General features: G+C 47.3%; 2 pseudogenes; one reads left to right on the top strand and one right to left on the bottom strand.

Moving 5' to 3' along the window:
* Positions 1 to 331: 331 nt before the first annotated feature.
* LOC147119320 (uncharacterized) lies at positions 332 to 27,900 on the top strand (annotated as a pseudogene).
* Positions 6,259 to 7,063, bottom strand: LOC147119321 (uncharacterized; annotated as a pseudogene).

Below are 27,900 nucleotides of genomic sequence, written 5' to 3'. Positions count from 1 at the left end.
GCCATGGTTTTGTGACAGAGTCAGGTGAGTGAAAAAACTGGGATTGGAGGAAAATACTATGGGGTTTGTTTTCAGGAGAGGGGGGAGGGAGAGTGTGTGGGACCGGGATTTACAGCTTTAGGAGTAAGAACAAACAATGTTCCACAGAAGCTAAAATTGTCTGTTCTGAATTTCTATCCTGTACTTACAATGCTGACTTTTATAAACTCCTTTTACAGGCTGTTGGAAGGGGAGGATTTGCAGACAGGAAACTCAAACCAAACATCACTTCAAGATCTGACAGAGTCACTCGGTTCACAGGACCTGAATAACACTGGCCTTTGAACATAGAATGAGAAATCTTTTAAACAGTTTCACAGCCTGAAAAAACATCACACTGTTCACAGCGGGGAGAAACCGTAAATGTGTTCTGTGTGTGGACAAGGCCTCAACTGATCGTCCAACCTGGAGAGACACAAGGACACCCACACCACGCTGAAACTGTGGAAATGTGGGGACTGTGAAAAGGGATTCAATTACCCATCCCAGATGGAAACTCATCGAAGCAGTCACACTGGGGAGAGGCCGTTCACCTGCTCCGTGTGTGGGAAGTGATTCACTCAGTCATCCAACCTGCTGGCACACCAGCGAGTTCACACTGGGGAGAGACCGTTCACCTGCTCCATGTGTGGGAAGGGATTCACTCCGTCATCCAACCTGCTGGCACACCAGCGAGTTCACACTGGGGAGAGGCAATTCACCTGCACCTTGTGTGGGAAGGGATTCACTCAGTCATCCAACCTGCTGGCACACCAGCGAGTTCACACTGGGGAGCGCCATTCACCTGCACCTTGTGTGGGAAGGGATTCACTCAGTCATCCAACCTGCTGGCACACCAGCGAGTTCACACTGGGGAGAGGCCATTCACCTGCTCTACGTGTGGGAAGGGATTCACTCAACCATCCAACCTGCTGGCACACCAGCGAGTTCACAACTGACTGCAGGGGTTGGATTCTGCTGTTATTGCTGCTGTTAATCACATCCAGGACTGAACCATGTTCACTCTGACAGTTGGAGTTTGTTTCTGCTGATGTCAATAACTCCTGTAACTGGGCTGGAGTTTAATATTCTGGCTAGATGTTAAATAGATCAGCTTTGTTTTAAACATGTTGTAGATTTTTCTCTTTCCCACCTGAGTGTTTAGCATCACCTGGCTGGAGCTCAGAAAGGACAATCTGGGGGAGGATCGTACGGCGGGAACAGAACTTCAGCCTGGACACAGTCCTTCAGGGCCACACTGAGAGGGGCAAACGGCACTTTGGTCTCTATCGTCTTCTCGGGTGAATTTCTCGCGTGTGTTCAGGATAATTTTCTGCAACAATATGTTCTAGAACCAACAAGGGGGCAGGCCATATTAGATTTAGTAATGAGTCAGATTTAGTGAACAGCCTCACGGTGAGTGAACATTTATCTAACAGCGATCATAACATGATCGAGTTCCACATTATGTTTGAAAGGGAGAAATGCAAAACAGCTACTAAGATTCTAGTGTTAGTTCAGGGCAACTTCAACAGGATGAGACAGAGACTGTCCACAGTAAACTGGGGAAATCTGTTAATGGGTAAAACAACAGATGATCAGAGGGAGATGTTCAAAAAATAATTTACGGTGATACAGAAGCAGCTTCTACCCCCGAGGGGCAAGAGCTCTACTTACCAAAAAACCCCAGCCATGGACGACTAAAGAGAGAAGGGACAACATCAAACTAAAAGAACAAGTACATAGAAATACAATAAATAGCACAAATCATGGTGATTGGGAGAAATACAAAGAACAACAAAGGGTGACAAAACAGACAGTAAGAGCTACAAAAAGGGAATATGAAAAGAAACTTGTAAGGATTATCAAAATCAACACAATTTATATTACAATTATCTAAGGAAAAGAGGGTCAAGGAGCAATGTGGGCCCCTTGAAAACTGATAATGGTGACATTGTAAATGATAATAAAAAGGCGGACATGTTGAATAATTATTTTGTGTCAGTATTGACAGAGTGGAAGAGGATAGCAGGCCGGACATCCCAAGGAAACTAATATTGAATCAGGGACGGGGACTCACCAAAATAATAATAATGAAGAAAATAATGGCACTAAAGAGTAACAAATCCCCAGGACCAGATGGTTTCCAAGCCAGGGTTTTAAAGGAAGTAGGTGAGAACATTGCAGATGCCCAAACTATAATCTTCCAAAGTTCTCTCGATTTGGTAACCATTTCATCAGATTTGAAAATTGCGCATGTCACTCCGCTATTTCAGAATGGTGAGAGAGGGAAACCAGGGAATTAGAGACCAGTTAGCCTAACATCTGTTGTCGGGAAATTACTAGAGTCTATAATTAAGGACAGGGTGACTGAACACCTTGAAAATTTTCAGCAGATTAGAGAGAGCCAGCATGGATTTGTGAAAGGTCGGTCATGCCTGCTGAACCTGATTGAATATTTTGAAGAGGTGATTGAAGTAGACAGGGGAATGTCTATGGATGTTATTTATATGGACTTCCAGAAGACATTTAATAAAGTCCCTTATAAGAGTCTGTTAGCTAAAGTTGAAGCCCATGGAATTGGCTGAGTAGCGGGAGACAGAGAGTGGGGATAATGGGCAGGGACTCTAATTGGCAGGATGTGACTAACGCTGTCCAGCAAGGATCTGTGTTGGGGCCTCAACTATTCACCATATTTATTAATGACTTAGATGATGGGATAGAAAGCCACATATGCAAGTTGCCAATGACACAAAGATAGGTGGCATTGTAAGCAGTGTAGATGGAAGCATAAAATTAGAGCGATATTAATACATTAAGTGAATGGGCAAAACTGTGGCAAATGGATTTCAATGTAGGCAAATGTGAGGTCATCCACTTTGGACCTAAAAAGGACAGAACAGAGTACTTTCTAAATGGTGAAAAGCTAGAAACAGTGGGGGTCCAACGAGACTTGGGGATCCAGGTACATAGATCATTAAAATGTCATGGACAGGTACAGGAAATAATCAAAAAGGCTAATGGAATGCTGGCCTTTATATCTCGAGGACTAGAATACAAGTGGGTAGAAGTTACACTACAGCTATACAAAGCCCTGGTTAGACCACACCTGGGGTACTGAGAGCAGTTCTGGGCACCACACCTTGGGAAGGATATGTTGGCCTTGGGAGGAGTGCAGCGTATTTACCAGAATGATACCTGGACTTCAGGGGTTAAATTACAAGGAGAGATTAAACACATTAGGGTTGTATTTCCTGGAATTTAGAAGGTTAAGAGGTGATTTGATTGAAGTTTTCAAGATATTAAGGGGAACTGATAGAGAGAAACTATTTCTGCTGGCTGGGGAGTCTGGGACTGGGGGGCAGAATGTAAAAATTAAAGCCAGACCTTTCAGGAGTGAAGTTAGGAAATACTTCTACACACAAAGTGTGTTAGAAGTTTGGAACACTCTTTCGCAAACGGCAGTTGATGCTTGGTCAATTGTTAATTTTAAATCTGGGATTGATAGGTTTGTGTTAACCAAAAGTATTAAGGACTATGGGGTAAAGGCGGGTATATGGAGTAAGATCTCATTGAATGGTGGGCGGGCTCGAGGGGCTGAATGGCCTACTCCTGTTCCTATGTTGCCAAGCTCTGGAATTTCATTCCTAAACCTTGCCGCCTCTCTACCACTCTTTCCTCCTTTAAGATACTCCTTAAAACCTACCTCTTTGACCAAGATTTTGGTTACCTGCCCTAATATCTCCTTATATGACTCGGTCAAATTTTGTTTGAAAATGTTCCTGTGAAGCAACATGGGATGTTTATTACATTAAAGGCACTATATAAATGCAAGTTATTGTCTGTGACCACTTACACTTTGAGACCAAATCGAGGTACCATTTACACTGTGACACCAAATCCTGTGACCACTTACACTTTGAGACCAAATCGAGGTACCATTTACACTGTGACACCAAATCCAGGGACCACTTACACTGTGGCACCAAATCCAGGGACCACTTACACTGAGGCTATAAATGGGAATCAGAGAGCCTCAGTGTGGAGAATGGTCATGGTTGTGAAACCAGCTCTAGTGAGGGTGAAAGGCGAAAATGGATGAAGGTATGATGGTGGAATCAGATGGTGATTGGTGGGGCCTGGTGACAGGTTATTGTCAGAAGCCCTTTTCAGGCAGGCTGATGACTGGATGTAATCTGCACAATATCTGGATCCGCCTGTTCTTGTCCAAAATCACAAAGCCTAATGTCCGTGATGTCTATTTCTGTGAGAATTGTAGTGATGTGAAAGAGAGGAAATCAGGCTCGGGCCAGAAAGAAGGTTCCTTGAATGAACAATTCATGAGGCTGTTTTGTGACTCGTCTGTGTGAGGTTCAAAAACATGAAATGGAAAAGGACGCGTCTAGTGACACTGGCGTTGTCAATAGTAGTTTCTAACCTTAATCACTATTTCCTAAGCCTAATATCCTATCGACTACCCCCAAGCACTAACCCCAATCCTAACCACTAACCCCAACCACTAACTCCAATCCTAACCAATAACCACTAGCCCCAACCACTAACCTCAATTCTAACCAATAACCACGAGCCCCAACCACTAACCCCAATCCTAACCAATAACCACTAGCCCCAACCACTAACTCCAATCCTAACCAATAACCACTAGCCCCAACCACTAACTCCAATCCTAACCAATAACCACTAGCCCCAACCACTAACTCCAATCCTAACCAATAACCACTGGCCCCAACCACTAACCCCAATCCTAACCAATAACCACTAGCTCCAACAACTAACCCCAATCCTAACCAATAACCACTAACCCCATCACTAACCCCAATCCTAACCAATAACCACGAGCCCCAACCACTAACCCCAATCCTAACCAATAACCACTAGCCCCAACCACTAACCCCAATCCTAACCAATAACCACTAACCCCAATCCTAACCAATAACCACTAACTCCAATCCTAACCAATAACCACTAGCCCCAACCACTAACCCCAATCCTAACCAACAACCACTAACCCCAATCCTAACCAATAACCACTAACTCCAATCCTAACCAATAACCACTAGCCCCAACCACTAACCCCAATCCTACACCTTAACCCCAGCCCCTGACCAAGGATTATTGACAGGGATCAATGGAGGAGCTAAAGACCTGATAAAGGAAGTATTTGAAACAATTATCTCGATTAAAGAAATAGTGCAAGGTATGTTAGTAACAAGAGATTAAATCAAAGAGACCATCAAAATCAGCAATGACAATTACAAAGATCAGAACATTTCTAAGGCTGTCACATGCAGTATGTGTGGAGTTTAAAAAAAAATCGAATCCAAGAGATGTTAAATGATAGAGAAAAAAACAGATTTCAAATCTTATGCAAGGTAGTTCTGTAAAGGGGCGGTTCAAAGGAATTTCAGATGAGTGTAAAGTGAGACACTGCAGTTCAGTCTATGACACCCACAAGCCGTGTACACAAATGGAACAAGTTTGGGGTTTGATGTGGTAGAAGGTGAACTGGATGAGAACTGAAATAATCCAGCGTAAGAAAAGGCCCAAAAGTGGAACAGTCAGTAACAGAACATCAATTCGTCTCCTCTTATCATGGAGAAATCAAATATTAGACACACTGTTGATTTGAAAGAAAGCTGATTTATTTAATATTTGTCCAGAATATTAATCTCAAGCCCAGTTATTCTAGTTATTAACATCAGCAGAAACAAAGCCCAATTGCCAGAGTGAACATGGTTCAGTCCTGGATGTGATTAACAGCAGCAATAACAGCAGAATCCAACCTCTGCAATCACTGGTGAACTCGCTGGTGTCTCAGCAGAGTGCATGACTGAGTGAATCCCTTCCCACACACGGAGCAGGTGAATGGTCTCTCCCCAGTGTGAACTTGCTGGTGATTAAGAAGGTTAGACTTCCAAGTGAAAGCCTTCCCACAATAAGAGCAGGTGAAAGATCGCTCCTCAGTGTGAACTCACTGGTGTCTCAGCAGAGTGCATGACTGAGTGAATCCCTTCGTACACACGGAGCAGGTGCATGGTCTCTCCCCAGTGTGAGTGCGTTGGTGGGTCAGCAGGTTGCTTGTGTTTTTAAAGCTCTTCTCACAGTCAGAACATCTAAATGGTCTCTTAACAGTGCGAACAATTTGGTGAATCAGAAGATGGGATGACTGAGTGAATCCCTTCCCACACACAGAGCAGGTAAATGGCCTCCCCTCAGTGTGAACTCGCTAGTGTATCTGGAGATGGTATAACTGAGTGAATCCCTTCCCACATTCAATACACGTGAACAGCCTCTTGCCAGTATGAACTCGCTGGTGTATCTGGAGCTTGGATAACTCTGCGAATCCCTTCCTACACACGGAGCAGGAGAACGGTTTCACCCCAGTGTGAACTCGCTGGTGTCTATGGAGGCTGGATGACTGAGTGAATCCCTTCCCACATTCAATACACGTGAACGGCCCCTCCCCAGTGTGAACTCGCTGGTGTATCTGGAGCTTGGATAACTCTGCGAATCCCTTCCCACACACGGAGCAGGTGAACGGCCTCTCCCCGTAGTGAGTGCGCCGATGAGTTTCCAGCTTGGATGGATAATTGAATCTCTTCCCACAGTCCCTACATTTCCACCGTTTCTCCGTGGTGCGGGTGTCATTGTGTCTCTCCAGGTTGGACGATCGGTTGAAGCCACGTCCACACACAGAACACGTGTACGGTTTCTCCCCGCTGTGAATGGTGCGATGTTTTTTCAGGTTGTGTAACTGGTTAAAGCTTTTTCCACAGTCAGTGCTCTGGAACACTCTCACTTGGGTGTGGGTGTCTCGGTGCTTTTCCAGTCACACTGATGTTTGAAATCTTTTCCCACAGACAGAACAGACAAACATTCCTCCTTCCACATTCAAAGGCCGATGATATTCAGGTCCTGATGAATGGAGTGACTCTGTCAGATCTTGATGTGATGTTTGGTTTGAGTTTCCCGTCTGTAAATCCTCCCCTTCTAATACCCTGTAAAAGGAGTTTACAAAAGCCATCACTGGAAGTACAGGATAGAAATTCAGAACAGACAATTCTAGTTTCTATGGAACATTCTTTCCTCTCTTGTTCCCCCAAAGCTGTAAATCCCCGTCCCACACACTCTCCCTCCTCCCTGTGCTGAAATCCAAACCCATCGCACCATCTCCAACATTTCTTTCCTCCACTCCCAGTTTTCCCCCTCCCTCTGCTCTGGTTGGGTTCAGTTCTCCATTCGCTGTGTGTAGAGTGAGAATAAAATCAATGAGTCAATGATTGTCTCTCCTGGTCACTGGGACCCTGAAGCCCCGCCCACTCTCTGTTCCTGTACCAAGATGGCCACGCATGCGCCGTGCTGCAGGTGGAAACGGTCCGTCTTCGCTCCACCAAGATGGCGGCGCGTAAATGATAAGCGGTTTTGATCGAGCAAGTAGGGAGAAACTGTTCACTCTGGCAAGTGGGTCGGTAACGAAAGGTCACAGATTTAAAATAGTTGCTAAAAGAACTAGAGGGAAATGAGGAGAATTGTTTTCACACAGAGGGTTGTTAAGATCTGGAACGCACCATCTGAAAGGATGCTGGAATCAGGTTCCACAGGAACTTTCAAACGGTAATTGGACATGTACTTGAAGAGGACTAGTTTGCAGAGTTCTGGGGATAAAGCTGGGGTTTGGGACTAAATTGGACAGCTCTTTCAAAGAGCCGGCACAGACACGATGGGCCGAATCACCTCCTTCTGTGCTGTTAGATTCTATGATCAGTGTGAAGACGCTGGTGTCTCTTAAGGTTCTTAGAGCTTTTAAAACTCTTCCCACAGTCAGAACATTTAAAGGGTCTCTCGTCAGTTTGAACAAGCTGGTGTGACAGGAGGGTGGATGACTGAGTGAATCCTTTCCCACACACGGAGCAGGTGAACGGCCTCTCACCAGTGTGGAGGAGCTGGTGTCTCTTCAGCTCCCCGGAGCTTTTAAAGCTCTTCCCACAGTCAGAACATTTAAAGGGTCTCTCGTCAGTGTGAACAAGCTGGTGTGACAGGAGGGTGGATGACTGAGTGAATCTCTTCCCACACACAGAGCAGGTGAGCGGTCTCTCCCCAGTGTGTAGGTTTTGGTGTCTCTTCAGCTCCCTGGAGCTTTTAAAGCTCTTTCCACAGTCAGAACATTTAAAGGGGTTCTCTCCAGTGTGAACAAACTGATGTGCCAGCAGGTGGGATGATTCAGTGAATCCCTTCCCACATACAAAACAGATGAACGGCCTCTCCCCAGTGTGAAATCGCTAGTGTCTCTTCAGCTCCCCGGAGCTTTTAAAGCTCTTCCCACAGTCAGAACATTTAAAGGGTCTCTCATCAGTGTGAGCTCGCTGGTGTTGCTTCAGATACTGGGGGCTTTTAAAGCTCTTCCCACAGTCAGAACACTGAAATGGTCTTTCCCCATTGTGAACAAGCTGGTGTCCCTTCAGATCCCTGGGGCTTTTAAAGCTCTTCCCACAGTCAGAACACTGAAATGGTCTCTCATCAGTGTGAGCTCGCTCGTGTCCCTTCAGTTCCCCGGGGCTTTTAAAGCTCTTCCCACAGTCAGAACACTGAAATGGTCTCTCATCAGTGTGAACTCGCTGGTGTCCCTTCAGTTCCCTGGCGCTTTTAAAGCTCTTCCCACAGTTAGGACACTGAAATGGTCTCTCATCAGTGTGAACAAGCTGGTGTCGCTTCAGATCCTGGGGGCTTTTAAAGCTCTTCCCGCAGTCAGGACATTGAAATGGTCTCTCATCAGTGTGAACAAGCTGGTGTCCCTTCAGATGCCCGGGGCTTTTAAAGCTCTTCCCACAGTCAGGACAGTTAAACGGCCTCTCAGCAGTGTGAACTCGCTGGTGTCCCTTCAGATCCCGGGGGCTTTTAAAGCTCTTCCCACAGTCAGGACACTGAAATGGTCTCTCATCAGTGTGAACAAGCTGGTGTTCCTTCAGTTCCCTGGGGCTATTAAAGCTCTTCCCACAGTCAGGACACTGAAATGGTCTCGCATCAGTGTGAACAAGCTGGTGTCGCTTCAGTTCCCCGGGGCTTTTAAAGCTCATCCCACAGTCAGAACATTGAAATGCTCTCTCATCAGTGTGAACAAGCTGGTGTCGCTTCAGTTCCCCAGGGCTTTTAAAGCTCTTCCCACAGTTAGGACATTGAAATGGTCTCTCATCAGTGTGAACAAGCTGGTGTCCCTTCAGTTCCCCGGAGCTTTTAAAGCTCTTCCCACAGTCAGGACACTGAAATGGTCTCTCATCAGTGTGAACAAGCTGGTGTCGCTTCAGTTCCCCGGAGCTTTTAAAGCTCTTCCCACAGTTAGGACATTGAAATGGTCTCTCATCAGTGTGAACAAGCTGGTGTCCCTTCAGTTCCCCAGAGCTTTTAAAGCTCTTCCCACAGTCAGGACATTGAAATGGTCTCTCATCAGTGTGAACAAGCTGGTGTCCCTTCAGATCCCCGGCGCTTTTAAAGCTCTTCCCATAGTTAGGACACTGAAATGGTCTCTCGTCAGTGTGAACAAGCTGGTGTTCCTTCAGATCCCTGGCGCTTTTAAAGCTCTTCCCACAGTCAGAACATTGAAATGTTCTCTCATCAGTGTGAAATCGCTGGTGTTGCTTCAGTTCCCCGGGACTTTTAAAGCTCTTCCCACACTCAGAACATTGAAATGGTCTCTCATCAGTGTGAACTCGCTGGTGTTCCTTCAGATGCCTGGGGCTTTTAAAGCTCTTCCTACAGTCAGAACACTGAAATGGTCTCTTGTCAGTGTGAACTCGCTGGTGCGTTTGCAGGTGGGATGAACAAACAAATCCCTTTCCACACACGGAGCAGGTGAACGGACTGTCCCTGGTGTGACTGCGCCGTTGAACTTCCAATGCAGACGGGGAACTGAATCCCTTCCCACCGTCCCCACCTTTACCCGGTTTCTCCCCGGTGTGACGGTGCATGTGTCTCGCCAGGTCAGGCGATCGGCTGAATCCGCGTCCACACACCGAACACGTGTGCGGTTTGTCATCGCTGCGATCGCTGCTTTCTCCTTCCATGTGCAAAGGCCGATGATATTCAGGTCCTGATAAATCGAGTGACTCTGTTAGATCTTGACGTGATGTTTGGTCTGAGCTTCCCGCCTGTAACTGCTCCACTTCTATAACCCTGTAAATTGAGATCAGAAAAGGATCAGAGACAAACTGTTGTTTAATTTTCCCCTTTCCGACGCTAGGGGCAGTGAAGCTGATTTTCAGGCCCCAGCTGCTGCACAGGTTGGTTGAAAGGATCAGCAGTAATGGCGGCTGCAATACCCACAAGCCCCTGCACTCCAGAAAGCACTCTGTTGACTCTGAGTCCCATGCATGTGCTCATGGCCCCCGCGCTCTCCCTCCTGCTCCACAATTGCCCGTCCAGATCGGTCCGCAACGTGCATGCTCAGCGCACAAAACCCCACGGTTGGAACACCGGGCGCGCATGCGGAGTCGCAACATCTGGTACGTGTGCGCGGCTCAGGTGGGGGCGAGTCAGTGTTCCGCATCAGCCGCCAGGGAGGTGCGCATACGCAGGACAACCCAACATTCTTCCTGTCAGCAATCACTCCCTGGTTTCTTTAATAAAAACAGAAAATGCTGGAATTACTCAGCAGGTCAGGCAGCATCTGTGGAAAGAGAAACAGAGTTAAAGTTTCAGGTCAATGACCTTTCATCAGAACTGCTTGTTCTTTCGCACTCTCACCTCCGTATCAGAAGGTTGTAGGTTCAAGTCCCACTCCAGAGACTTGAGCACAAAAATCGAGGCTGACACTCCAGTGCAGTACTGAGGGAGTACTGCACTGTCGGAGGTGCCGTCTTTCGGATGAGACGTTAAACTGAGGCCCTGTCTGCTCTCTCAGGTGGATGTAGAAGATCCCATGGCACTATTTCAAGAAAGAAAGACTTGCATTGATATAGTGCTTTCATGACCACCAGATGTCTTGAAGTGCTTTACAGCCAATGAAGTACTACAATGAAGTAGTCACTGTTGTAATGTGGGAACAAGCAGGGCAGTTATCCCCAGTCTCCGAGCCAATGTTTATCTCTCAATCAACATAAAAAGATAGATTATCTGGTCATTATCACATTGCTGTTTGTGGGAGCTTGCTGTGCGCTAATTGACTGCTGCATTTCTTACATGACAACAGTGACTACACTTCAAAGGTACTTAATTGGCTGTAAAACACTTTGGGATGTCCAGTGGCGGTGAAAGGCGCTATATAAATGCAAGTCTTTCTTTCTTCACTGGTCTCACCAGCGACCTCTTCTGACTGTTGGTTGATTGACATTACAAGAGGATTTGAGTACAGGACTAAAGAAGTCTTACTCCAATTATATAGGGCAGTGGTGAGACCACACCTGGAGTACTGTGTACAATTTTGGTCTCCTTACCTAAGGAAGGATATACTTGCCACAGAGGGAGTGCAATGAAGGTTCATGAGATTGATTCCTGGGATGGCGGGACTGTCATATGAGAAAAGATTGAGTAAACTAGGCCTGTATTCTCTTGAATTCAGAAGAATGAGAGGGGATCTCATTGAAGCATACAAAATTATTACAGGGCTTGATCGGGTGGATGCTGGGAGAATGTTTCCCTTGGCTGGGGAGTCTAGAACCAGGGGCCACAGCCTCAGGATAAAGGGTCGGCCATTCAGGACTGAGATGAGAAGGCATTTCTTCACACAGAGGGTGGTGAATCTTTGGAATTCTCTACCCCAGAGGGCTGTGGAGGCTCAGTCATTGAGTATATTCAAAACAGAAGTCGATAGATTTCTGACCAGTAAGGGCATCAAGGGATATGGTGATAGGGTGGGTGAATGGAGTTGAGGCAGAAGGTCAGCCATGATCTCATTTAATGGCGGAGCAGGCTCGAGGGGCCGAATGGCCACTCCTACTCCTATGTAAAGAACTAGATGTAATATCTCCAAGTTTGCAGACGACACAAAGCTGGGTGGGCGTGTGTGCTGTGAGGAGGATGCCGAGAAACTCCAGTATGATTTGGACAGGTTGGGTGATTGGGCAGATGCATGGCAGATGCAGTATAATGTGGATAAATGCAAGGTTATCCACTTTGGTGGCAAAAACAGGAAGGCAGATTATTATCTGAACGGCAATAGATTGGGAGAAGGGGAAGTGCAACGAGACCTGGGTGTCCTTGTGCACCAGTCGCTGAAGGTAAGCATGCAGGTGCAGCAGGCGGTTAAGAAGGCAAATGGTATGTTGGCCTTCGTAGCGAGAAGGTTCGAGTACAGGAACAAGGATGTCTTGCTGCAGTTGTACAGGGCCTTGGTGAGATGACATCTTGAGTATTGTGTGCAGTTTTGGTCGCCTTATCTGAGGAAGGATGTTCTTGCCATGGAGGGAGTGCAGCGAAGATTCACCAGACTGATACCTGGGATGGCAGGAATGACGTATGAGGAGAGATTAGGTCGATTGGGCTTAGACTCGCTGGAGTTTAGAAGAACGAGAGGGGATCTCATTGAAACTTATAAAATCCTAACAGGACTGGACAGACTAGATGCAGGAAGGATGTTCCCGATGGTTGGGGAGTCCAAACCAGGGGTCACAGTCTAAGGGGTAAGCCATTTAAGACAGAGATGAGGAGGAATTTCTTCACCCAGAGTGGTGAACCTGTGGAATTCTCTGCCACAGGGGGCAGTGGAGGCCAGTTCATGAAATATATTCAAGAAAGAGTTGGATATATTTCTTAAGGCTAAAGGGATCAAGGGATATGGGGAGAAGGCAGGGACAGGGTACTGAGTTTGGATGATCAGCCATGATCTCGTTGAATGGCGGAGCAGGCTCGAGGGGCTGAATGGCCGACTCCTGCTCCTATCTTCTATGTTTCAATGGTTATCCCTCAATTAACATAACAAAATGATAGATTATCAGATTGCTGTTTGTGGGAGCTTGCTGTGCGCTAATTGACTGCTGCATTTCTTACATTACAACAGTGACAACACTTCAAAAGTACTTCATTGGCAATAAAGCGCTTTGGGATGTCCGGTGGTGGTGGAAGGCGCTATATAAATGCAAGTCTTTCTTCCTTCACTGGTCTCACCAGTGACCTCTGCTGGCTGACGGTTGATTGACAGCCCAGAGTCCGCGAATGTGCAGACGGGACGGCGGTTCCGGCCGTGTACGGCACAGCGACCCCTCCTGGTCACCAAGGGTAATAACCGCGCATGCCCAGAGTAGACCAACCCCCTTCCGCCACTCGGAGCTGTGCCTGCGCACTCGGATCCTGTCGGATGGAGTCGGCGTGGGGCATTCCAGGTAAAATCACTGGGACCCTGAAGCCCCGCCAACTCCCTGTTCCTGTCCCAAGATGGCCACGCATGCGCTGTGCTGCAGGTGGCACCGGCCTGTCTTTCCTCCACCAAGATGGCGGCACGTAGCCCGGGCCTATCACCGAGAAAAAGCCTCACCGCTGCCGTCCGGTGGAACACAGACCGGGCCGCTGAATCTCATTCGGGCCTCAGGCCGTTCTCCAACTTTATAAACCCTGCGGCGCGGCCTACCTGCAGTTTATTAATCTCCCGACCCCGCTCCCGCCGACCTGCAGCTCCACCCGGCGACGGCGTGAGGCTTTCTTTGTAAAGTTGGTGAGGAACACGTGACCCGGGTCCACGGCCTGATTGACGGGAGCTTCCGACCAATAGGGAGCGAGCGGGGCAGGAGGAGCGAGCCGGCGGCGGGTCCTCCAACCAATCGGGGAGCCCGAGGGGCGGGACTAGCGCCGGCTGATTGTCTGATCCACAGGGCAGCGAGTTTCTCCAGTCCCTTGTTCAGGGCCCGGGGCCAGGGGAGGCTGTGGGCCTTTATTCCCCTTATTGGACACAAGGCTCTTTGTCTCACAACACACTGGCTCAGGCTTTAATAGAGACTTTTTAAATTCATCAATAAAAGCAGATAAACCCCGTGCTTCTGTGGAATAAACTTTCTAATATTTTATAGAATCATAGAATGGTTACAGCACAGGAGGCCATTCGGCCCATCGAGCCTGCTCCGCCATTCAATAAGATCATGGCTGATCATCCAAATTCAGTACCCTGTTCCTGCCTTCTCTCCATATCCCATGATCCCTTTTGCCTTAAGAAATATATCTAACTCCTTCTTGAATATATTTAATGATACTTATCCAATTCCCTTTTGAAAGCTGTGATTGAATCTGCCTCCACCACCCTTTCAGGCCGTGCATTCCAGATCCTAACCACTCGCTGCGTAAAAAAGTTTTACCTCATGTCACCTTTGGTTCTTCTGCCAATCCCCTTAAATCTGTGTCCTCTGGTTCTCGACCCTTCTGCCAATGGGAACAGTTTCTCTCTATCTACTCTGTTCAGAACCCTCATGATTTTGAACACCTCTATCAAATCTCCTCCCAACCTTCTCTGCTCTAAGGAGAACCACCCCAGCTTCTCCAGTCTATCCACGTAACTGAAGTCCCTCATCCCCTATCCCTGGAACCAATCTTGTAAATCTTTTCTGCACCATCTCTAAGGCCTTCACATCCTTCATAAAGTACAGTGCCCAGAATTGGACACAATACTCCAGTTGAGGCCGAACCAGTGTTTTATAAAGGTTCATCATAACTTCCTTGCTTTTGGACTCTATGCCTCTATTTATAAAGCCCAGGATCCCGTATGCTTTTTTAACCACTTTCTCAACCTGCCCTGCCACCTTCAATGATTTGTGCACACATACCCCCAGGTCTCTCTGTTCATGCACCCACTTTAGGATTGTACCCTTTAGTTTATTTTACCTCGCCTCGTTCTTCCTACCAAAATGTATCACTTCACACTTTTCTGCGTTAAATTTTATCTGCCACGTGTCCACCCATTCCACCAGCCTGTCTATGTCCTCTTGAAGTCTATCACTATCCTCCTCACTGTTCACTATACTTCCAAGTTTTGTGACATCTGCAAATTTTGAAACTGTGCCCTGTACACCCAAGTCCAAGTCATTAATATATATCAAGAAAAGCAGTGGTCCTAGTACCGACCCCTGGGGAACACCACTGTGTACCTTCCTCCAGTCCGAAAAACAACCGTTCACCACTACTCTCTGTTTTCTGTCACTTAGCCAATTCCGGATCCATGCTGCCACTGTCCCTTTTATTCCATGGGCTTCAACTTTGCTGGCAAGCCTATTATGTGGCACTTTGTCAAACGCCTTTTGGAAATCCATGTACACCTCGTTAACCGCATTAGCCTCATCAACCCTCTCTGTTACATCATCAAAAAACTCAATCAGAATCAAAGCGGCCGGGTCCGGCGGACGTGCGGCCAGGGCCCCGGCACCAGGAAACCCAGGGTGCAGCGCCTCCCCCATCCGAGCCGCCACTTCCCAGTTTCTTCAGCTGGTTCCACCGAGTCCGACTCAGGTCAAAGGACAGGAGCCAGGCTCCCAGAATGGCCCGCGGCCCCGGGGAGCATGCGCACTCTCAGCGGGGAAATCAGCGCGTTGGATAGAGCGGTTTCTGGGGCGCGGGGGATTGTGGGTGCTGCAGCCGCCATTAGTCAGCGGCTGTCGGGAAGAGTTTTATTGCAGGCTGAAGGAAGGTAAGTCCCTGGCCGCCTGTGTAGGTCTTCTTATTGCTTCAGTTTGAGCTGGAGTGGAGATGGAGGAGAAGATGTTGGCTTTAACCCTCAGTACTTCTGAACCCAGGAGGACCCAACAATTTCCAATGTGAGACTGTCAAGGAAGGTGGATTCTGGGGGAGATTAGCTTGTTAAACAGACACTGTCCCTACAATGTAAAAGAGTATTGTTTTAGGAACAAGTATTTCTGTAGAGGCTTTTAATCCAGTTTACATCTACAGATTTGCTTTAATTTATTCTTGGGATGTGGGCGCCGCTCGCAAGAGCAGCAAATATGGCCAATCCCCAGTTGCCCGTTGAGAAGGTGGTGGTGAGTCGCCTTCTTGAACTCCTGCAGTCTGCGTGGTGAAGGTACTCCCACAATGTTGTTCAGTAAGGAGTTCCAGGATTTTGACCCAGCAACAATGAATATGTCTAAGTCAGGATGGTGTGTGACTTGGAGGGGAGCTTGGAGATGATGGTGCTCCCATGCAACAGCTGCCCTTGTCCTTCTAGGTGGTGGAGGTTGTGGGTTTTGGATGTTCTGTCAAAGTTCTGGTCGAGTTGCAGATGTATAAAGTTCATCTCCTTCGCCCCCCTCCCCCCTCTCTCTCTCTCTCCTCCCATAGAGGCCAGAGTCGTGTGTAGGCCCAGACCGGGTGGTGGATTCCCTTCCCTGAGGGACATTAGTGAACCAGTTGGGTTTTGTTGACAATCCGGCAGCTTTCATGGTCACTTTTTTCTAGTGCCGGCCCCACAAATGACCAGATTCATTGAGCTCAATTTCACAACCTGGTTTCTTGTGGGTTCTCTCTCACGCTCCCCGTTTTAAATTAATTTTACAGGATAGTAGAAGGGGAGGATTTGCAGATGGTAAGCTCAAACCAAACATCACGCCAAGATCTGACAGAGTCACTCGACTCATCGTATCTGAATATCACCGGCCTCTGAAAATGGAAGCAAAAAGCACCGTTCACAGCGGGGAGAAACCGTACACGTGTTCTGTGTGTGGACGAGGCTTCAGCCAATCCTTTGGCCGATCGACACACAAGTGCATTCACACTGGGGAGAGGCCATTCACCTGCTCTGAGTGTGGGAAGGGATTCACTAATTCATCTCACCTACTGCGACACCAGCGAGTTCACACTGGGGAGAGGCCGTTCACCTGCTCTGAGTGTGGGGAGGGATTCACTAATTCATCCCACCTACTGAGACACCAGCATGTTCACACTGGGGAGAGGCCGTTCACCTGCTCGGTGTGTGGGAAGGGATTCACTCAGTCATCCAACCTGCTGAATCATCAGCGCGCTCACACTGATGAGAGACCTTTTAAATGCCTGGACTGTGGGAAGTGCTATAAAAGTTCCTGGGAACTGACATACCATCAACCTGTTCACACTGACGAGAGACCGTTCAGATGCTCTCACTGCGGGACTGGGTTCAGGAAGTCATCTGAACTCACTGTACACCAGCGCACTCACACCAGGGAGAGGCCGTTCACCTGCTCCGTGTGCGAGGAGGGATTCAATCGGTCATCCCACCTGCTGAGATACCAGCGAGTTCACAAGTGACTGCAGGGGTTGGATTCTGCTGTTATTGCTGCTGTTAATCACATCCAGGACTGAACCATGTTCATTCTGACAGTTGGGGTTTGTTTCTGCTGATGTTAATAACTCCTGTAACTGGGCTGGAGTTTAATATTCTGGATAGATGTCAAATAAATCAGCTTTGTTTTGAACACATTGTTGTAGATTTTTGTCTTTCCCACCTGAGTGTTTAGCATCACCTGGCTGGAGCTCAGAAAGGACAATCTGGGGGAGGATCGTACGGCGGGAACAGAACTTCAGCCTGGACACAGTCCTTCAGGGCCACACTGAGAGGGGCAAATGGCACTTTGGTCTTTCTCGTCTGTCTGCACTGACAGCAAAGTCCCCGTGTGGATTAATCTCGAGGCGTGTGAGAAACGTGTCCCAGCCGCTCTCTGCCATGGTTCAGAGCTCCTAGGCACGGAACAGGAGGCTCCTTCAGGAATGTACCCGAGTGTTTTTTTTAAAAATGGCCTTATTAACGTGTGTCGCTACTTTTAGTGATTTGTGTATCTGCAGCCCTGGATCCCTCTGCTCCTCCAGCCCATTTAGACTCTTAGGAGGAAAAATTCGGTGGCGCCCCCTTTGGGTCGCTGACGTCGCTGGGGCTAATTTTAGCCCCCCGAAAAAGTTAGCGCCCCTGTGCATTAATTTCAGTGGTAGCGCCCCAGGTAGGAGGCGGGGTGCTACTGGAAGCGCTCCCCTCCCTCTTGAGGCGCTACCAGTGAATTTCACGGCACTTCGTTCAACAGCGTCACACCCGTCGGCACATAGCACCGCGTCATAGCAGACCTCCCTCCCTGATTAAAGGGGAGGGGCCTATCACTGCGCACACCAGGGCCCTGCTGGACCACCGGGGAGTGGGGTGTCGGATCAAGAGGAGCGCCGGGCTGAGCGATCGCGGCCGGCACCCCGAAGAAGGGGAAGGGGGCAGGTGCTGGCAGTCGGCCAAAATAAAAAGTTGCCGCCCGACAGCTGCCCTTTAAGTGGCGCCGCCGCGGCTGCAGGAACGACCCCTGACCCTGTCAGACATATCGTCCGGCGATAGGTCAGGGGTCGCAACCCAAGGTTGCAGCCGGGGTGCTGTGCATGTCGATGACGTCATTGCCGGCGGTGCAGTGCCGCGGGGTACTACCGACTACCGCCACCGCTAACCTCCTGCTGAATATCGCGGGAGGTGCAAAGCAACCCAATTTCTCCCCCTTGTCCAAGTAGTGTGCGGCCTCCTTATTCTTCCCACCAAAACACACCACCTCACACTGATCTATAGTGAAATTCATTAACACACCACCTTACATTGATCTATAGTGAAATTCATTAACACACAACCTCACACTGATCTATCATGAAATTCATTTACCAATTACACGCCCATTCTGAAATTTATTAAAGTCTTCTTGCATTTTGTCTTCCTCAGCATTAACTCGACCTCCCAATTTGGTGTCATCGACAAACTTTGAAATTGTACTTCTGATTCCCGAGTCCAAATTGTTTATGAACAACAGTGATCCCAGCACTGATCCCTGTGGAACACCACTTCCCACCTTTTGCCAGTCTGATTAGCTACTCCCAACCCCTACTCTCTGTTTCCTGTTTTGTAACCAGCTTGCTATCCAGTTTGTAAGATCGACAAGATGACCGTGTGGAGTGAAGGGCCAGGCAGCAGAATGGATGGAAAGATCACTACAAAAAACAAATCAGAGGGTTGGAGTTCAGGGAAGTTTGTAGCGACCTTTGTGTGTGTGTCACAAATAGATTTCTTCTATTTTGAATAGAAATACAAAATCTCTACTAGACATGTTAAACTACTAGTTATTTAATCAGGGCTGCAGCTGCTGAAAGGTTGACTGTACTGAGGTTTGTGGCCAGAGCTGGCAGACGTGTTGTTCTGAAGTCTGATGCCTCACACCTGAAGAGTCTGTTTATGTCGTGTTGTAATGACCTTTTTCTGTTGCCTGGTGTCAGAAATAGAAATCAAAGGGAGATGATGCCCCACTCTGTTAATCAACTCTTTGACACATTCCCATGCATTTCCTTTCTTAATTTACAAAGATCACAACTCCATTAGTGAACAATGGATTGCCAGTCTGCCACTTTTTAGTGAGGCTTGAAAGGATTCGCTTTGAAGCTACACCTGCCCATCTGTCTGTGTGTCACTGTGTTTGGATTGTGTTAGACAACAGTCCTAATATCTCGTCTACATCATTACAATTTTTGAAATGTTAGATTGTACTTGGAAGAAGTGAGTTTCAATCTGACAATTCTGAAATTGGGAGCTGTTAATGATTTCTGTTTTTCACATAACTACAAAGTGATGTGATCAGTCAAAGCAAATTAAAAGATGCTGCTATTTACTGAACACAACTGAATAATTCTACAAGGATGCTATCGCAGTCTTCCTCAGTATTAACTACATCCCCCAATTTAGTGTCAACTGCAAATTTTGAAATTGTACTTCTGATTCCCAAGTCCAAAACATTCATGTAAATGATGAACAACAGTGGTCCCAGCACTGCTCCCCGTGGAACACCACTTCCCACCTTCCGCCCGTCTGAGTAAATATCATTAACTCATCCCGTTACTATTACTGGACTTGTCTCCATTCCCATGCCGAGGGGATTGCTGTACCAGACGGGAGGGGCAACATTTGGGGACTCTCGATTCTCCACCAATTCCCATTCCCCTTCTTTCTGGTGGATAATGGAGGTGCCACTGTGTGTAATGTGCAAGTCAGTAAGAATTGTCAGCGAGGATTCATCAGCACTTTCTAAATGGAGATGTTAATCAGTGGAACCTTTCAGGCACTGAATTGTAGATTTTATACTAAAGATTAATATACGATTACAGTAAAAGTTCATAATTTTATTGTAAAATAATTCAGGGACTCTCATCAGAAATTAAGGGGAAAGATCAGACAGCGGTTCTTAAATGAACACTGCAGCCCCGACAAGTCAATCAGCTATATATTCAGAATATTAATCTCAAGCCCAGTTATAGGGGTTATTAACATCAGCAGAAACAAACTCCGACTGCCAGAATGAACATGGTTCAGTCCTGGATGTGATTAACAGCAGCAATAACAGCAGAATCCAACCCCTGCACTCACTTGTGAACTCGCTGGTGTCTCAGCATGTGGGAGGACCGAGTGAATCCCTTCTCACACACTGAGCAGGTGAACGGCCTCTCCCCAGTGTGAACTCGCTGGTGTGTCAGCAGGTTGGATGACTGAGTGAATCCCTTCCCACACACGGAGCAGGTGAATGGCATCACCCCAGTGTGAACTCGCCGGTGTGTCAGCAGGTGGGATGGCCGAATGAATCCTTTCCCACACACGGAGCAGGTGAACGGCCTCTCCCCAGTGTGAATGCGATGGTGTCTCAGAAGGTCGGAGGAATTAGTGAATCCCGTCTCACACACGGAGCAGGTGAACGGCCTCTCCCCGGTGTGACTGCGTCGATGAATTTCCAGCCGGGACGGGGAGCTGAATCCCTTCCCACAGTCCCCACATTTCCACGGTTTCTCCGTGGTGCGGGTGTCCTTGTGTCTCTCCAGGTTGGACGATCAGTTGAAGCCTCGTCCACACACAGAACACGTGTACGGTTTCTCCCCGCTGTGAATGGTGCGATGTTTTTCAGACTGTGTAACTGGTTAAAGCTCTTTCCACAGTCAGTGCACTGGAACACTCTCACTCGGGTCTGTGTCTTGGTGCTTTTCCAGTCACACTGATATTTGAAATCTTTTCCCACTGACAGAACAGGCTAACATTTCTCCTTCCACATTCAAAGGCCGATGATATTCCCTGTAAAAGCAGTTTACAAAAGACATCACTGTAAGTTCAGGATTAAAATGCAGAACAGATAATTCCAGTTTCTATGGAACATTCTCTCCTCTCTTATTACATAGAATTACCCAGATTGTACAGCACAGAAACAGGCCATTCGGCCCAACTGGTCCATGCGGTGTTTATGCTCCACACGAGCCTCCTCCCATCTCTCTTCATCTCACCCTATCAGCATCTCCTTCTATTCCTTTCTCCCATGTGTTTATCCAGGTTCCCCTTAAATACATCCCTGCTCTTCGCCTCAACTACTCCCTGTGGCAGCAAGTTCCACATTCTCAGCACTCTCTGGGTGAAGGAGTTTAATCTAAATAGGACTTTCCTGAGCAGCCAATCAGCACTGCTGTCTCTTTTGTGCATTTCCTGGCGAGGCGAAACAGTTGATATTTTCTGATCAAAAAGAGCTGAGCTCGGCAGCATTAGTCCTGTTTTGCCTCCTTTGGAGACCAGGTTTACGAGTAGAGTGAGCGCAGCCTTCACAGCAACTGCAATAAAATTGTTACAGTTGTGAAGGAACTTTGTGTCAGTGCACTGGACCACAAACAAAGTATGTGTCGATTATTGTCTGACTGCGCTACTGTAAAGTGCCATGAGATGTTTTAAAAGCTCTATATAAATGTAAATTGTTGTTGGTGTATAGAGTACTCTGTTGAAATTTAGTGAAATGATCGATAACCAAGGAAGATAATTTCTTTGTTTGGTTCTGTTAGTTTTCATAGAATCATGGAAAAGTACAGCACGAAGGAGGCCATTCGGCCCATCGTGCCTGTGCTGGCTCTTAGAATGAGCACTCGTGCTTAGTCCCACATCCCTGCTTGTTGTCCGTAACCCTGTAAGATCCTCATCCTCAAGTACCCGCCCAACTCCCTTTTAAAATCATTGATGGAATCAGCTCATGACCTTTCCAGATAGAGCGTTCCAGATCCCGACAACTCTCTGAGTTTTATTCAATTGTTGCCACAGTTGTCTTCTGTGAAGGTTTAATAATAAATGCATTTTGCTATGGAAGCAATTAAAAGATTCCCAGTATATAAATAGACAGATGCATCAAAATATTAAAATTGTGGGGGGGGAGGGCAGTGCTCGCCCAGGGCCCAATAAACAATGGAATTCTTGTTTCCCAACCCAATGCTCAGAGAATGAAGTCCCAGAGCTGCCTCTGGCTCGGTTCCACCTGCCCTATTCTGACAAGCGAAGGTGTCAGTCAGTGCACTGTGATTGACCTGTGGGCAGAAAATGGCAAACCTAGAAATATGACCAAAATAACACATTTTAACCCCAAAGCTGTAAATCCCCATCCCACACACTCTTCCTCCTCCCTGTGCTGAAATCCAAACCCATCGCACCATCTGCAACATTTCTTTCCTCCACTCCCAGTTTTCTCCCTTCCTCTACTCTGGTTGGGTTCAGTTTTCCGCCCGCTGTGTGCAGAGTGAGAATAAAATCAATGAGTCAATGATTGTCTCTGCTGGTCACTGGGACCCTGAAGCCCCGCCCACTCTCTGCTCCTGGCCAAGATGGCCGCGCATGCGCCGTGATCCCGCTCTGTCCAAGATGGCGGCCATTGACGCCGGGCGGCCGGGCCTGTCACCGCGGGGCAAACACGGGGCCTGTGGGCTCTTATTCGGGGCCTGAGGCCAACACCGGGTGTTTATGCAGCTTTCCAGCCCAGCCGCGGGTCCAATTCCTCCCGAGCCCACAATCTCCTACCGCCTCCTGGATCCGTGTCTTCCTCATCAGCCCAAAGCCTCCACTGGCACTGCGCATGCTCAGAGCACCGCCCAGTCTTGCGCCTGCGCACTGAGCTCCTGTGCTCATTGATGGGACACAGTCTGCCGCGCGGGGGATTCTGGGTAAACGCCCCACTATGGAAAGCCCCAATTGTAAATATTTGTTTACCATAAACTGCACTCAGAAATTGGAGGCATATTGTCGCAATTTGAAGATGACGTAAAATTGGGTGATATATAGCTAATAATTTTGACTGCACAGAAATACAGGAATACATAAACAGGTTTGCAGACTGTGCAGATAAATGGGAAATGAAATTCAATATAGTCAAATGTGAGGTGGTTCATTTTGGTGGGAGGAATAAGGAGGCCACCTATTCCTAAGAAGGTAAGAAACTAAATGGAGTAAAGTAGCAAAGAAATCTGGAAATACACACACATAAATTGCTAAAAGTCCTTTTACCATCTCCTTTTGACGTCCACCAACATCCGTTTTGTCATTTAATCTCTCCTGTCTTCCATCCTATCACAGGCCTTCCACTTTGTTCTTTCCTCCCCCGCCCCCCCCCCACCACTTTCCCTGCCTCTGTACTTGCATAAAACCTGTTACATCTCTGACTTTTTCCAGTTCTGACGAAAGTTCATCGACCTGAAACGTTATTAGAATCATAGAAATCACAGAAATTTACGGCACAGAAGGAAGCCATTCGGCCCATCTTGTCTGTGCCGGCCGAAAAAGAGCAACCCAGCCTAATCCCACTGTCCAGCTCTTGGTCCGTAGCCTTGTAGGTTACAGCACCTCAAGTGCATATCGAAATACTTTTTAAATGTGATGAGGGTCTCTGCCTCTACCATCCTTTCAGACAGTGAGTTCCAGACCCCCACCACCCTCTGAGTGGAAAAAAAAGTTCTCCTCAACTCCCCTCTAATCCTTCTACCAATTACATTAAATCTATGCTTCCTGTTTATTGACCTCTCTGCTACGGGGAATAGGCCCTTCCTATCCATTCTATCTCGGCCCCTCATAATTTTATACATCACAATTAGGTCTCCCTTCAGCCTCCTCTGTTCCAAAGAAAACAACCGCAGCCTATCCAGTCTTTCCTCATAGCTAAAATTCTCCAGTCCTGGCAACATCCTCGTGAATCTCCTCTGTACCCTCTCTCGTGCAATCACATCTTCGTGTAATGTGGTGACCAGAACTGTACTCAGTACTCTAGCTGTGTCCAAACTAGTGTTTTATACAATTTTAGCATAACCTTGCTGCTCTTTTGGGACATACAATGACAGGAAGGAAACCTTCCTCCACAAAGCAATGCAGATAATTTAATCAGTGATGCTGCACCATATTTTGTGGATAAAGTCACACTTGCTTTTTTTTAAATGGGAACAGGTGCATAAAGCAATTCAATGATCATGTCAACACCAAAAATTAAAAACACTAAATACAGCCCTTCATGTTCCCTGACACAACATAAGCAGCCTTGTAAAGTGGCTGAAAACGAAACCCAAGGTTATGAGGATTTCAAACAGCAAGCTGTGAGAGTGACTGGCAATGATGTGACGACATTGGAATTTTGGCTACAGATATAGTGGCCCTGTGGGAGACTAATAACCAAATGTAATGTTGCTAGAAGGAGGAGGGAACACCCACAGGACCACTGACTACTGGCGACCGAACAAGGCAAATTCTATTTTTACTACATGGGATTCTGCGAATGTTACCAGAGTTTTGGAGGCTGAATTCTGCAATTCATCCATTTTTTCCTGTGAAAACCATAAAATCGTTTGCTATAATGTTCTTATATTTAGACAGATGGTACACATTGGCTATTAGCAGCTTTAAAAAGATGCCTGACTTATTGGCATCTAAAGCAAACAGCAAAAATCTTTTACAATTCCTGGTGGAATATTCTGAATTTTGTTTGTACAAGATCACAGGATAGGTTTGGATGAAGATGGCCCTTCAGCCCATTTAATCTCCTTCTAGAATACCAACCTTACCATCTTTCCATTACAGCATCTGTTTCTTAATTACTCCAGTGTCCTGGCATAAACCACCCTGCTGGCAACCCATTTCAGCTGTTGATCACCCTCTGAGTAAAGAAAGATTTCCTGCCGTCTATCCTAAATTTGCTCTTCACACCCATGAACCCTGTGCCCTCATGTCCTGCTGCCCAGACATATCTGAAATTATTGTTCCAGATTTACCCATCTATCCAGGTAAGTATTTATATTCCTCTATTAATGTTGCTTCTAAGACCTGTCTTCTTGAGGTTGAAGAAGAGGACTTGCTGATCAAGTTGTACATCATAACTCCTCCCTCTAACACCATGGATCAGGGTTTGTTGCTTTCTTCTGGATTGCCAGTAAGACCTGGATGGCGCCCATAATATCACGATGACCAGGACTATATGCAGCATACCAAGTGCAATGTGACCAGGGCAGCTTCGACATTAGCTCTAGGTATTTGAACTGAACTGATTTGACAATGATCCAGCATGCTATTTCCTTTGTTTATTGATGAGCCACACCTTTTAGGAATGATGAGTGGTGACTCATCTAACACCCTAAGGTTTGTCTCAACTTCCCACTTGACAAGTTCTATCCCACCCATTTCTATTTTTCCCATATAAGCAGTATCTTGCCTTTTTCTATCTTGAGTTTCATCTGCCAATGGTCATTCTTTGAAAGCTCCCTTTATAAGATCCTAGTTGCCTCATCTGAATTCACATTCTTTCCTAGCTTGGTGTCATCTCCAAATGTAACTGTTTTATATTATGATTATGATTCCAGGTCACTGTTGTAGACCAAGACCAGGAGGGATTCCCAGCAAGGACCCCTGGGGTAACCCACTCAGTATCCTCCCTTTGCAACCTAGCTTCACCTCGACAGTAATCAATCAATATGCATGTTTCACCTTGAAACCTACGGACCTTAGTTTGTAAAGAAGTCCCTCATGCAATACTTTGTCAAAGGTCTTTTTGATGTCCAGGTACACTACACCATTTAATTCGGGATACACCCCATTTAATTCGGGATGTCACCTCTTTCAAAAGAAGTTGGTTAGGGAAGATCTGTCTATTAACGCTGATTCTCGCTCCACAGATGCTGCCTGACATGCTGAGTATTTCCTGTTTTTATTTATAATAGTGAAGGGTGAAGCTGTGTCTGTGCCTTTAATGGCAGCTGCCCAGACACAGGGTGCTGTCCCTTTAAGAATGAGTGACGGGGACAATCCAGATTCCTCTGTCAGGTTTTCTGAGGAGGATGTCAGGACCCCAGCGCGCAGGTGCAGGACAGGTTCTGCGCGGTCGCTGGGCGGAGCTGCAGGTCGGCGGGAGCGGGGTCGGGAGATTAATAAACTGCGGGTAGGCCATGCTGCAGGGTTTATAAGGTTGGAGAACGACCTCAGGCCCGAATGAGATCCTGCGGCCCGGTCTGTGTTCCACCGGACGGCAGCGGTGAGGCTTTTTCTCGATGACAGGCCCGGGTTACGCGCCGCCATCTTGGTGGAGGAAAGACAGGCCGGTTCCACCTGCAGCACGGCGCATGTGCAGCCATCTTTGTACAGGAACAGACAGTGGGCGGGGCTTCAGGGTCCCAGTCACCAGGAGAGACAATCATTGAGTCATTGATTTTATTCTCACTCTGCACACAGCGGGTGTAGAACTGAACCCAACCAGAGTAGAGAGAGGGGGAAAACTGGGAGTGTGGGACAGAAATGTTGGAGATGGTGCAATGGGTTTGGATTTCAGCACAGGGAGGAGGGAGAGTGTGTGGGATGGGGATTTACAGCTCTGTGGGAACAAGAGAGGAAAAAATGTTCCATAGAAACTAGAATTGTCTGTTCTGAATTTTAATCCTGTACTTACAGTGATGTCTTTTGTAAACTCCTTTTACAGGGTATTAGAAGGTGAGGATTTACAGACGGGAAACTCAAACCAAACATCACAACAAGATCTGACACAGTCACTCAATTCATCAGAACCCGAATATCATCGGCCTTTGAATGTGGAAGGAAAAATATTTGTCTGTTCTGTCTGTGGGAAAAGATTTCAAACATCAGTGTGACTGGAAAACCACAGAGATGCACACACCCGAGTGAGAGTGTTCCAGTGCACTGACTGTGGAAAGAGCTTTAACCAGTTACACAGCCTGAAAAAACATCGCACTGTTCACAGCGGGGAGAAACCGTACACGTGTTCTGTGTGTGGACGAGGCTTCAACTGATCGTCCAACCTGGAGAGACACAAGGACACATGGAGAAACCCTGGAAATGTGAGGATTGTGGGAAGAGATTTAATTACCCATCCCAGCTAGAAACTCATCAGCGCTGTCACACTGGGGAGAGACTGCTCACCTGCTCCGTGTGTGGGAAGGGTTTCACTCACTCATCTGCCCTTTGATCACACCAGCGAGTTCACAGTGATGAGAGACCTTTTAAATGCGCTGATTGTGGGAACTGCTTTAAAAGTTCTGAGGGACTAATTCAGCATCAGCAAGTTCACACTGATGAGAGACCGTTCAGCTGCTCTCACTGTGGGAAGAGGTTCAGGCATTCATGCAACCTCATTGTACACCAGCAAGTTCACACTGGGGAGAGGCCGTTCACCTGCTCCGTGTGTGGGAAGGGATTCATTTGTTCTTCCCAACATCTGAGACACCAGCGAGTTCACACTGGGGAGAGGCCATTCACCTGCTCCGTGTGTGGGAAGGGACTCACTCAGTCATTCCACCTCACTGTACACCAGCGAGTTCACACTGGGGAGAGGCCATTCACCTGCTCTGTGTGTGGGAAGGGATTCATTAAATCATTTCACCAGCTGAGACACCAGCGAGTTCACACTGGGGAGAGGCTGTTCACCTGCTCCGTGTGTGGGAAGGGATTCACTCAGTCATCCAACCTGCAGACACACCAGCGAGTTCAAGACCGACTGCAGGGGTTGGATTCTGCTGTTATTGCTGTTGTTAATCACATCCAGGACTGAACCATATTAATTCTGGCAGTCCGGGTTTGTTTCTGCTGATGTTAATAACCCTATAACTGGGCTGGAGTTTAATATTTTGATATGTCAAATAAATCAGCTTTGT

Source organism: Somniosus microcephalus, chromosome 4 (genome assembly GCF_052327205.1).
Source record: "Somniosus microcephalus isolate GS21.2 chromosome 4, FLI_Smic_1.0, whole genome shotgun sequence".
NCBI classification, from domain to species: domain Eukaryota; kingdom Metazoa; phylum Chordata; class Chondrichthyes; order Squaliformes; family Somniosidae; genus Somniosus; species Somniosus microcephalus.
Note: the sequence above shows the minus strand (reverse complement) of the source record. Positions and strands in the feature narration are given on the sequence as shown.